This window comes from Panulirus ornatus, chromosome 12 (genome assembly GCF_036320965.1).
Source record: "Panulirus ornatus isolate Po-2019 chromosome 12, ASM3632096v1, whole genome shotgun sequence".
Taxonomy (NCBI): domain Eukaryota; kingdom Metazoa; phylum Arthropoda; class Malacostraca; order Decapoda; family Palinuridae; genus Panulirus; species Panulirus ornatus.
Window position 1 is genome coordinate 9,047,656 of NC_092235.1, and position 14,395 is coordinate 9,062,050.

Here is a 14,395-nt window from a genome sequence, read left to right on the forward strand (position 1 = left end):
CTGGAACTAAGCAATAGACTGGAACTAAGCTGACCTGGTATGAGGTGAGAGCCCTCATTATCATCCCTGCTAACTACCGGAAGCAGATTAAGTCGTTCCACAACCGATGTCCGGCCCATGTTAACTCTGATGTGCCCAGCAGTTGGAGGAGGATCGCCAGAAGCTTCTGGAAGATTTCAAGGACGTCTTGGTGGACCTGACCCTTTCAGATAAGGTCGAAAACCACAATTTATTGTGAAGATCTTCACTATAACGTTGGATGAACATACTGAATGTTGCACACATGTGATGCGGACAAAATGAAAAAAGATAAAGACAAAAATTATGTCTGGTGTGGGTCTCGAACCCACGACCTTGAGTGTGTAAGACTCACGCTCTACCACTGAGCTAACCAGACAATAGAAAATTCGTCTGTTTCTTCAATTTGAATTAATGAAAATCTTTGCGAGGCAGCGTTTAGAAAAGAGAGATGTCTTTGACGAAATTTACTTGTTTGGTTCCTTCTTCTGTCCTTTATTATCGAAGTAAACATACTGAAGGATATATGTATATATATATATATATATATATATATATATATATATATATATATATATATATATATATATATATATATATATATTTATATGTGTGTGTGTGTGTGTGTGTGTGTATATATATTGAATAGGATCGCAATTTTGCACGTGATCAAGTATATTCTTATGAGTCCACGGGGAAAATAAACACGATAAATTCCCAAGTGCACTTTCGTGTAAAACTCACATCATCATGGGAGACACAACAGAGAAATATAACAGTCAGTTGATAAACAACGAAGAGACGTAGCTAGGACGCCATATGGTAAACATGTGATTGTCCAAGACAGACAACAAGCGTATCATAAACTTATTATGTGGACAAGAAGGTGAATTGTTTACACATTTTATCAACATTAAAGTTATCCAATTTGTATAGACCATCACTAATATTAAGATTATAATTCTTTGTGTATTCAGTAATAGAAGATTCAATGATATTTCTCGTGGTACTTGAGTTAGAGTTAATAACTGAGATGGCATTATTAACTCTAATTCCAGTACCACGAGAAATATCATTGAATCTTCTATTATTAAATACACAAAGAATTATAAACCTTGAGGAAGCAACATGGCGGTCAAAAATAAGCTGCAGGAATGAAGTTTATGAATGGAATATCAGTGAGACGATCCAAATGACGAATGAATGAGAGCGTAGTCAACATACAATATAAAAGGACATATTATGAATGGCAGCCAGGCAAGTAACGGCCCAACTGAATGGAAGGATTTAAAAGTTCGCGTTATATGACGAATTTTGATAGATTATCCAAATTTCCATTCCAGTTATGAAACTTAATGGTTGTGTTCAGTTCTACAGACAAAGTTTAAAGGTTTGTGTTTCAGAGATGAACCACAAAGGATATCGTTAAATTAACTGACATTAAAATTTGTCAATTAAGTGAATCATTTTGTACAATAGCTGTAATTTGACAGAGTTAAAAGTTCGCAATTTCATTACAATTCTAATTTAAAAGTTTGAGATTCAATGATGGTTTGCAAAAGCTTAACGTACATTCAAGTTTTGTGTTTATATGACGTATCTTAAAGGACTCTGGTAAAATAACGCAGCTGGAAGGTTTACGTTCAAATGACGGTGTTTAAATGTTTATTGATGAATGGTAGATTTAAATGGATAGATTTTAAGTTCGCGTTTTCATGAGCGACTTTAAACCTTGTGGTTGAATGTCACAGTTTAAATGTTGGTATGTACAATGTTGACCAGATGGCGGTAGTGTGTAGACACAGCCATACCAGGTCGTATTTATCATCATTAAAGTCACCTTCCTTACTTACTTATGGCGGCGATGAAATTCACTGGTTCTTGATTGTGCACCAATTAACCTATCAGATAATGGTACAATGTTTGCCTGGTGTTGCATATATCACGTCTGTTGTTGAAACACAAGAATGCCAGGTGACTTTGGGAGTGGATGATAATGTAAAGATCAATATAAATGTGGGAAATCTTGAACCGCCATCACCAGACACAACACATGTTTGGATCTGGCGGGGGGAGGGACTTGCCTGTGACGTCACGATGCCCCGCCTCCAGCCTGGCGCCGCTCTGTGTGTGTGTGTGTGTGTGTGTGTGTGTGTGTGTGTGTGTGTGTGTGTGTGTGTACTACTTTAATCATTATCACGTGAGTCTTTTGAGGAAGGATTTGTACATTCGTGTTGCCCCGTCTCTTAATCCTTGTAAGTGTAAAATATGTTTTCACTCCTATGTGCGCTCACACACACACACACACACACACACACACATACACACACACACACACACACACACACACACACACACACACACACACACACACACATAACCTATAATATTATCTAGTATTTTCTTCAGACGGATATCTTACACCTTGATTATAAAAGCCAAAGAAAAATTTATAAAAACATATACATATATTTCCACACGTGTAGATATATGTTATGTATTGAAATGTGGCGGAAAAATTCCTTATATATTAACAAACGTGATTGAGGACGTAAAGAATCTGGTACAAACATAATGGTTATTGTGATAAATGATTTATTTATGATAAATATGTATTGTGTTGCATTATAATGGTTGTTCAGAACCAAGGTTCTTAAACCTGAATCAGTGAAATACTATAAGAAATAAAAGATCTGTTAAACATAAACATTTATAGTGATTAATCACACAATATATCTTACTGTGGGTATCTAAAAGAAAATCCATTGCAAGGAGCTAGTTTAAGGCAGGAGAATTTAATTTTTTAGCAAAATATTTACCTCTACATCCCTTTTCTTTCGTCATCATTTCTTGTGTTTACTATCAAGAAAGTCTTTTATCTAACATAAAAATTCTGTATAGGTATTTGATTAATGTTCTCCAACGACGCGTTGTATAACTCTTCATTAGTGAAGTTCATTTCGTGTAATGGATCATGCATTACAAAGTTGTGTCTATCCACACAAGTGTTACACGTCCCGGGTAAAGATATATTCTAGAGATAGTGTATATCTAACATATATATGTGTTTTATAAATATTTATGAAAAGTTTTCCTGAGGGACAATACCTAAGACTTTCGTATTAAAGTTGATCAGTTGTAAGTGATCAAGCATTACAAAGGTGTGTCCATTACCACAGGTGATACTGATCCCAGGTAAAGGTATTCTACCCTTCTAGTTATCTATGCTTCATCTCTGGCTTGATCTTTGCAAGTGATATATATGGTGTGTAATTCTCTATATTCTTATCATACAATCAATCAGTTGAGGTGCAGAACACGCCCTTCATCCTGGTTACTCCTCTCTGTCACATACTATTATTGAAAAGGTGTTACCGGACTCCACTCGTAAGTTGTTACACCAGGAATGACAAGTAACATTGGGGAAAGGCTGTATCATCGACCAGGGAAGGGAAGAAATAGCACAGTCTCATCGAAAACCTTTTCGCTTCATAGATATGTGCCATCATCCCCTGCTCCTGTGTGGAGTGCAGCAGCCACGAAGGTGTAGGAGCGACATCAAAGGTGTGCTGGTGATGTGTGGTAATAATAATACTACTGTTCACACCATCACTAACAACCATTTCTCAGGTTTGTGTGTCCTACTTGTCGTCGCTGTACGTAATTCTGTTATTGCATATGTCTTCCTTGAACGTACACCTTCCTATATTTCACTGTCCCAACTATTTAGACAATAATACGTTGAAAGGATTGTTAGGTGACTTTAAAGTGGAACATATGAAGGATTAGTGACCTATTGACCTTCCATTGGTCGCTGTCTGTTTGAATCCAACATTGGTCGTAGGAACAAGGTCATATATGCAGTGAGAACGTGTATGGTCTTAAAATGATCTTGAACTCCTGGAAAATGTGTTCATGATGATTTGTATAGTGGTTACAGTTTGACGTTTAGCACAGTTATGACCCCAGCAGTTGATAGAGCGGAAAGTAAAAAGAAAGAAAAAAAAAGGAAATATAGGATTACGTATATGGGTCAAATATTTAGTGAGTGTGTATGGCCGTACAACCATCATCAACAGGTGAAGGTGTTTAACAATATTTGAGTGGTGGTTATGACTAACTTGTTGACCTTACTGACTCAGGCGGTCGATGAACCTAAAACCCCAAAACTAACCCACTTTACTATTACTCTGGATATTTGGCTTGACTGACAATGGAGCACCTGGGTTAAACACCAGGACTTGTTACCCTCCTCCTCCTCTCCATCTCTTTCTTTCTTTCTCTTCCTCACAACAACACGAAAACCCTCCAAAAATCCTCACGAATTCCAGCTACCTGCTGGACCTGGATGATCATTTTATGTTGAACTTATGGTTCACCTTCTGGCTTCATGACCTCTAGGCTGATAGCCCTTAAATCCAACAACATATATACATCCTGTTATACAACTGATGTTACTGTCTGACGTATGTATGGTGTGGCTTGATGACCTTACCTGCTGATGGTCATTAAGTCAAACATGTTATCATGTTGCAAATATCGTGATTCTTGTGTTTTGCCGTAAGGTACAGATTCTGGTTAGATAACGGACGGTCAATAACCAGAAAGTTTAACGCTAAACATACCTGCATACATATTGCAAACTCCTTATCATAAGAGACCGAGCCAGACAAGTACTTGACGAGTCTCTAAACAATATTTGACCTGTAAGACAAGATCAGACAGCGGACTGTCTACAGGTAAGGGCCCGTAACCTGGCAACTCTAACAACGACAGCGAGTGACAGTTAGTCGAGGACCACACGAATCTAACAGTGACAACAGGTGATTAAGTGCTACACTTGAACTCTTAGCTAACTACCTATAACCGCCACTGTTGATTGTTTACTGAGCTGTGTTGACGACCCGCCCCCACACCTCTTGTATACGTAAGGCTGGTGAACAGTATATGGTCTCCTCCCAACACTGCTCACGAACATTCTCTCCTCAAGTTACCATGGCGACTGGAGACAGCTCACCTCTGTCGTGGTGCAGGTTCTGCATCTCCGCTTATTCCTTATGTTTCCCAGGTGTGGTCGGGCAGGCAGGCAGGCAGGGGCCCCAGGTGGCCTGGGTAAACAGCCTTAGTTAGGTATTTGTTCTTGACTCCAGCCCAATCTTGCCACCGCCAGCCAGCCGGACGTACCAGATGACACCTTCCCAGGTGTGGCCTCCCGGTTATAGCTCTCCCACTCGGCTTGGCTGGATAGGCAGTGACGTCTTCTATGAGCCACTCATATAGAGTCGTTACTCATACAGGGTTGTTCGGCACCATTTGGGACAAGATGATTTACCTATTGTTTCAGGAACAGAGAAGAATCCATCCGCTACGTTTTCCAAACAAAATATCATAGATTCAGCCCAAGCTTTACTAAACTCCGACATTAGTTTATCATATTCAAGATTAATTCTTGATAGCTCACTAAAATAAAGGTTATTCTCATAGTTTTCTCTTTGTTTTCCCTCAACATCATTTGAAGTAATCACCAGCTGCTTTAACCATATCAAAGGAACTTGTGTTTGTCCCACGTCGTCATATGATTCATTTTTGTCTTTATCATCAAGGCCATTAATCTGAGTCATTGCCTTTGTCATGGTTCTTATTTCCCTGACATTCATTATCAGACGTGTTTACAATGTGTCTTGACGGGAATTAATAGCAAGTTTTTTTCTCCGATTAAAGAAGCTAAAACATATACAAGAGGTTAGGTATATTTACATAGTATATTTCTGAATCATTGTTACCGTTAGGTAGACTCCTCTCCAAATTCTTATCAACTAAAAGTCAAATCTTAAAATACAAGGAATTGCACAGTGGAATTCCAACATCAGCAGACAACTGTGACCTAACGAGGCTGTTTGTAATGGTAGCAGAGATCAGGAGGTCATAGATCAGTGGAGTAGGAGGAGACAGACTTGCACATGTTTCACAGAGAATAACCTGTAAACTGTGTATGTAACTAAGGAGGAGAAAATAACGTCACTCGTGCATTTGAAGCGAAATGTTTAGTAGATCTATTCTGAGGTACTTTTAGAAAGTTAGAATACAAGGAGTGGAGGGTTTCCAGCCCCCCGCTCTCGCCCCCTTCAGTCGCCTTCTACGGCACATAAGGAATGCGTTGGAAGTATTCTTTCTCCCCTATCCCCAGGGATATATATATATATATATATATATATATATATATATATATATATATATATATATATATATATATATATATATATATATATATATATATATATATATATATATATATATATATATATATATATATATATATATATATATATATATATATATATATATATATATATATATATATATATATATATATATATATATATATATATATATATTGGAAAGGATCACAATTTTGCGCGTGATCAAGGTATTCCTATGAGTCCACGGGGAAAATGAAACACGAAAAGTTCCCAAGTGCACTTTCGTGTAATGATCCCATCATGAGGGGAGACACAAGAGAGAAATATAACAGTCAGTTGATATACATCGAAGAAACGAAGCTAGGACGCCATTTGGTAAACATGTGATTGTCCAAAACATACAACGAGCGTTCATAAACTTATCATTTTACAATTCTTATCAACAATAAAGTTATCTAATTTGTACAGACCACCACTAATATTAAGATTATAATTCTTTGTGTATTTTATAATAGAAGATTCAATGATATTTCTCTTGGTAATAGAGTTAGAGTTAACAACTGAGATGGCGTTATTCCAGTCAATACAATGATCATAGTTTTTAACATGATTAAACAAAGCATTTGATTCTTGTCCCGTTCTTATACTATATTTATGTTGCTTAAGTCTAACAAAAAGATCCTTACCAGTCTGACCAACATAAAATCTATCACAGTTTCCACAAGGGACTTTATAGATGCAACTAAGAGAATTTTCTGGTGAATTCCTGATTAAGATATTCTTTATAGTATTATTGTTGCTAAAGGCAACATTTATATTCAAGGATTTAAGCAACATGGGAAGCAAAGTGAAATTATTATTTAAAGGGAGAACTAAAAGATTCTTGGTGTCAATGGGAGGTTTGGGCTCAACTCTATAAAATGATTTCTTTGCTAACTTAAGGGACTTATCAATGAAAGATCTAGGGTACTTTAACTTAGATCCAGTAGAATATATCTTCTCAAACTCATCATCAATAAACTCTGGACTGCAAATACGTAATGCCCTAAGGAACATAGATTGAAATGATGATAATTTAACTCTGTCATGTTGAGATGAGTAATAATGGATATATGAGCATACATTGGTGGGTTTTCTGTATATGCTAAACTTAAACTTGTTTCCTTGTCTATGGATCATGCAATCTAAATATGGTAACATACCATTATTTTCATTTTCTACAGTAAATTTGATGGAAGTTACTAAGTCGTTAAGTAAGGGGAGAAATATTTGTAAATTTTCATTTGTTGGCTAAACACAAAGAACATCATCTACATACCTAAACCAAATTGCATTAGAAGGTAAGATATTCTTTAGTAATTTTGTTTAAAAAAATTCCATATAAAGATTACTTAGTACAGGTGAAAGAGGGTTACCCATTGCCATACCAAATTTTTGAGCATAACAATCTCCATTAAATTGAAATACACATTCTTTTATACACAATTTTATCAGTTCAATGAAATTAGACTTTGAAACAGGTCAATGAATATCATCCAAGACATCAAATAAATATTCTAAAAGGTCATCAACTGGAACTTTAGTGAAAAGTGAGGAAACATTAAAGCGAACTAGTTTGAAATCAAAATTAATATTGATATTGTTGAACTTGTTGACTAAATCTACATTGTTCATAATATTAGAATTTGATACCTTACCCACTAAAGGGCTTAATAAGGAAACTAACCATTTTGACAATTTATATGTGATGGAGCCTACTGAACTCATTATAGGTCTTGCTGGAAAATTCTGTTTATGTGTTTTGATAAGTCCATACATATATGGCAATGAAGGGGACAAAGATGACACACTTTTGATAAGAGAAATGTTACCTTTCAACAACAACTTCATTTCTTTATTGAAGTGAGAATTAACTGCTTCTAAGGGATTTTTACTAAGTTTAGAATATGTTGTTTTATAATTTAGAAGATTATTCATTTTAGATAAATAGTTACTTCTGTCTAAAATCACAACAGTGTTAGCCCTATCTGCTTTAGTAATATGTATATCCTTGTCTTTTTCTAAGGTGTTAATAGCTCTTATGAATCTTTTTAGGGCAATTAGCTTCCACTGGTTTTGACAAACTGGCATACACTAAACCCTTACAAATTTGTAAGGGTTTAGTGTATGGTATGTAATAATGGTATGTTACCATTTTTAGATTGTATGATCCATAGACAAGGAAACACGTTTAAGTTTAGCATATACAGAAAACCCACTAATGTATGCTCATATATCCATTATTACTCATCTCAACATGACACAATTAAATTATCATCATTTCAAACTATGTTCCTTAGGGCATTACGTATTTGCAGTCCAGAGTTTATTGATGATGAGTTTGAGAAGATATATTCTATTGGATCTAAGTTAAAGTACCCTAGATCTTTCATTGATAAGTCCCTTAAGTTAGCAAAGAAATCATTTTATAGAGTTGAGCCCAAACCTCCCATTGACACCAAGAATCTTTTAGTTCTCCCTTTGAATAATAATTTCACTTTGCTTCCCATGTTGCTTAAATCCTTTAATGTAAATGTTGCCTTTAGCAACAATAATACTATAAAGAATATCTTAATCAGGAATTCACCAGAAAATTCTCTTGGTTGCATCTATAAAGTTCCTTGTGTAAACCGTGATGAATTTTATGTTAGTCAGACTGGTAAGGATCTTTCTGTTAGACTTAAGCAACATAAATATAGTATAAGAACGGGACAAGAATCAAATGCCTTGTTTAATCATGTTAAAAATATGATCATTGTATTGACTGGAGTAACGCCATCTCAGTTGTTAACTCTAACTCTATTACCAAGAGAAATATCATTGAATCTTCTATCATCAAATACACAAAGAATTATAATCTTAATATTAGTGATGATCTATACAAATTAGATAACTTTATTGTTGATAAGATTTGTAAAATGATAAGTTTATGAACGCTCGTTGTATGTTTTGGACAATCACATGTTTACCAAATGGCGTCTTAGCTTCGTCTCTTCGATATATATATCAACTGACTGTTATATTTCTCTCTTGTGTCTCCCCTGATGATGTGATTATTACACGAAAGTGCACTTGGGAACTTTTCGTGTTTCAATTTCCCCGTGGACTTATAGGAATATCTTGATCACGCACAAAACTGTGATCCTTTCCAATATATGTATCTATCTATCTAAATATATATATATATATATATATATATATATATATATATATATATATATATATATATATATGTATATATATATATATATATGTATATATATATATATATATATATATATATATATATATATATATATATATATATATATATATATATATATATATATATATATATATATATATATATTATCCCTGGGGATAGGGGATTAAGAATACTTCCCACGTATTCCCTGCGTGTCGTAGAAGGCGACTAAAAGGGAGGGAGCGGGGGGCTAGAAATCCTCCCCTCTCGTTTCTTTTTTTAATTTTCCAAAAGAAGGAGCAGAGGGGGCAGGTGAGGATATTCAAAAAAGGCCCAGTCCTCTGTTCTTAACGCTACCTCGCTAACGTGGGAAATGGCAAGTAGTTTAAAAGAAAAAAAAAAAAAAAAAAAAAAAAAATATATATATATATATATATATATATATATATATATATATATATATATATATATATATATATATATATATATATATATATATATATATATATATATATATAATTCCTAAGAGTGCATTTTTCCTGTGGATTCTTATGAATATACTTGATCACGCGCAAAATTGTGAGCCTTTCCAATAAATATATATATATATATATGAATAAAAATTCCCAAGTGCACTTTTGTGTAATGATCACGTCGTCAGGGGAGATACAAGAACGAGATAGATGACGTACAACAGTCAGTTGACATATAAAGAAGAGATGTTGCTAAGACACCATTGTATGTTTGCTTGTTTTTTATTTTCTTTTCTTGCCTATCTGCTTGCCTGCGTTTTTCTTTATTTTCTTTCTTTGTCTACCTGCCTTTTTGCTTGATTGCCTGCCTCCCTGTTTTTTCATTGCCTGCATGCCTGCGTTTGTCCACCTGATTGCTTGCCTTCCTGCCTTTTTTCTGCGCGCCTGCCTGCTTGCCTGCCCTTTTGTCTACTTTCCTTTTTGCCTGCTTGGCTGCCCTTTCGTCTATTTTCCTTTTTGCCTGCTTGCCTGCTGTGTCACTTGTCTGCCAGCTTTTTAAGTTACCTGCCTGCCTTTCGCGGTAATATAAATGTCTGCGGGCTTTCCAGTGTACGTTTCACTAACATGGAAAGTGTAAGGGTTTGGGAGCCTGCAGTTTTACGTGACAAAAGGAGATATTTACATAAATTTGATAAGCAGGAAGACTACAGACGTACCCACCCATACTTCAGTAGTACAATAGAATGTGTGTATCACTAGAGGCTCTCAAACCCACTTTAAACACAAGAAAAGTTTGTGTACTTCGCCAGCAACCCACAATAGCAGCAAAATGTCCATAAATTCATAGGTCGTCAGTTCTGAGAAGTAGTTCTTGTCTTCTCATTCACTCTTGATACAATGCATATTTTCCCCATAGGTCTGCTGCTGCGGGCATTAGAAAAGGGAGGCGTGTAGTCAGGTTGGCTCCCACACTTAAGGTGACCAATGTCTTTGATGTGAAGCATGAACGGGCGTGACCATTACCACCATATATTGGACGGGGTCACTACGTTCCCCGCACCAAGCGAATCTCTCACATTTATGATCATTTTCACTTGTCTTTTATCCTCATGTTCTGCCATTACTATCTGTTGTTACTGTTATACTAAGCACTGTGGACGTTATATTTGCAAGAGATTTGATAAGACGATGACAATAGTCTCGGAGGCGTAAGAGAAAGATATATTTAGGATACCTTTCTTGGTTCTACTTTCTGTTTTCTTATGATATAATGTTAAACAGAATGTTTACATAAGTAACAAGGAACGAATGAGGTTCTTGAAGAAAGGGGAGAGCCAGTTAAAAAGACTTCTGCACGCACCGGGTTGCGAAGTTCATAAATGTTTTGACTTTTTTTTGTGGTGGTGGTTGGAGGTGTTGGTGATGGTGATGGTGTTGGTGATGGTGTTGGTGGTGGTGGTGGTTGGAGGTGTTGGTGATGGTGATGGTGTTGGTGATGGTGTTGGTGGTGGTGGTGGTGATGGTAGTGGTGGTGGTTGTGGTACTGGTGTTGCCCAGGTGCATATGCACCAATAATCACCCATCTCTCTCCATCCACTTTCAGTTTTACCTATATCAATCCAGAGTTTACTTTCTTACACTCTATCTCAGACTCCCACAACTCCTGTTTCAGGAGTAGTGCTACTCCTTCCCTCGCTCTTGTCCTCTTACTACCCCCTGACTTTACTCCCAAGACATTCCCAAACCACTCTTCCCCTTTACCCTTGAGCTTCGTTTCACTCAGAGCCAAAACATCCAGGTTCCTTTCCTCAAACATACTACTATCTCTCCTTTTTTCTCATCTTAGTTACATCAACGCACATTTAAACACCTCAGCCTGAGCCTTCGAGGGGGATGAGCACTTCCCGCGTGACTCCTTCTTCTGTTTCCTATTTTAAAAAGTTAAGATACAAGGAGTGGAGGGTTTCTAGCCCCTCTCTCCCGTCTCTTTTAGTCGCCTTCTGCGACACGCGAGGAGTGTGTGGGAAGTATTCTTTCTCCCCTATCCCCAGGAAAAATTCATACTTGCTGCCTATGTTGTCTTTGATATCAATACAGACTATATATTATCTTTCATATTAGTACATACGATACATTGGATTTGTACTGATATAGTTTTACTAAACATTTTTTTGTTTTTCTTTATCTCAATGGCCGATGTTCGAGCAACCATTACGTCTGAAATGGTGTTGGTCAAGAAGGCCTAATATTCTGCGTGTAATCTAATTAATTAAATTTATGCAACTGGATTTTTCTCATCTGTAGACTTTCTTCTTGAACTGCATGTTACATGATGAAAACAAGGTCTGGTTTATTATTGTCATGAAGGAACTGAAACAGCAGCAAAATATATAAAGATATTCATGCGATGATTGCAGTTAGAAACTGACAGATGTAATATAGCAAGAAATATTCACAAAACAGTGAGTTGGTGACATGTTTCATATATTTATAATACAACTCTGAAGTTAGTTCGTAAATCCTTACGGGGAATAAATGGTAGACAAATGGTGAAGGAAGGTGCAAAAACGGGGCTAAGTATTTCAGTCCAAACTAGAATTCATTTGTTCACTTCGACATTGATCTCAGGACATTTCAATGGCTGAGATTTACATGATACAGAAAATCTTCAAACAAGGACGATAGGCAGATAGATAGATGGTTGAATAAATAGGTAAACTTGATGGATGTAGGTGGAATCAGAGTCGCCCATGATTTCGTTCACAGCGAATGAGATGATAAATGGGCGAGGCTATAACCATCGTCTATGATTATTGTAAATGACTAATAATGATTAATCTTTATTGTTTTTGTGCGACTGCTGTTAGCCTTTGAAGGTTAATGTTCCCTCAAAGTTGCCCGGACCCTACCACTAGGAGGTCAGCAGTTCGACTTAGGGTCCATTTGTGCCATGTTTATGGCACCCAACAGAATGGATGTATTTTTCTTATTTTTTCTTCATCCCTTTGGATGGGACTCATAAATGTTAGGAACTTTTCCTAACGATTTGATCCTTTATGGTAACCGCTTCATTCGTACAATTGTTTGTCAATAATTTGCAACTGAATGAACACTTTTGCCATAGGAAGTGTCTTCTGAGGACCGGGTATAACAGGGTCGACTGCTGGAGGAGGAGCAGCTTCTCCAATCTCAGCGATGAGAACTTAAGGTTTAAGGAATTTCAGGGATGAATGTTGGTGGTGTGGACTTTAATCTTCAACACGGCCGCTTCAGCTTTAGGGTCGGCTGCTGCTGCAGGTGCTGCTGATCCTCCAGTCGCAGCGACGGACACATCAGGGTCTTCATCGACGACCAGTACGAGTACGTCGGGATCCACCAGGCCTGATTCATCCCCATAGAAGTAGGGGATCAAGGTCACCAATTCAGTGGTAGGCATCACTTTGCCCCGTTGTTTGGTGGGAGCCAAAGAAACATTGATGGGGATGGCGGCTGCTCCTGTGTCAACTACACCAGTTTCCTCGCTGGGTCCGCCTTCGCACAGGTCATCATCATCTTGATGCCGAGTCTGGATCTTCACCACTACTCTCTCGTGCACGGGTTCGATATCCAGACGTGATCTCTTCCTGGAAGGCCTTTGGCTTTCTGGAAGGCACCGCTTTCCTCCCTGGGCCAGGCCCTCACTGCCGGACAACCAGGCAATTCTGGTGTAGGCGTACTCCTGGTGGCGGCCGTTGCGTCCTCCAAGTCTGCGATCTGCCTTGATGCCCCACCGTCCCAGTGTTCTGCCGACGTTCAGGACGGCAGCTTTCTCGTACCCGAACCCTTCGCAGAATTCACAGTATCGCAAATATAGCTCAGTTCGGCTTATACAATCTTTAACAGCCCCGGTTTGCTGGATGTGAGCCTCGAAAAATTCAAGGAAGGATTCCTTGCCAGGGTACCGATGGGCAGCGCGGACGTGAGTCATTTCTGCGATCTGGTGAGATGAGTGATTTACTTGACGAAGTAAACTTTCATAGACCAGCACTTGCAAAAATATAGTGAAGCCACACAAAAATATAGTAGACTCTTGTTTCCTCATTGATCTAATATCCTAGATGATACATTAACATATCAAGTGAAGCACTAGTGTAGTGAAGATGAAACATCAATATAGTGATGATGGCAGGATGCGGTAGAGGGTGTACACTGGGCAGAATTGCCTCAAGTGGAGAGTGTAATGTAGCTTGTAGTGGAAATATAATGGTGTGTGTGTGTGTGTGTTTGTGTGTAGTGATACAAAGACTATATAAGAAAGACAGGAAAGCAGGAGTAATCTCGCGTGAGCAATGACTGCTTTAATTGTGCACGTTGTCAACAGCTGGTGGTACTAATTACCCTTGTGCTGTCTGGCTGTCTGTTTGTTGACGAAAACTTTACAATGAGTTTCCAGTTTGAAAAAAGAGAAAAGAAAATAATCCAAACTTGTTTTTCATGTTTTT

At 37.3% G+C, this 14,395-nt stretch overlaps 1 non-coding gene across 1 annotated transcript; it reads right to left on the reverse strand.

Moving 5' to 3' along the window:
- Positions 1-325: 325 nt before the first annotated feature.
- On the reverse strand, positions 326-397 carry TRNAV-UAC (transfer RNA valine (anticodon UAC)). Its single transcript has one exon. It is a non-coding gene; the product is annotated as a tRNA-Val (tRNA).
- Between the last annotated feature and the right edge of the window lie 13,998 nt (positions 398-14,395).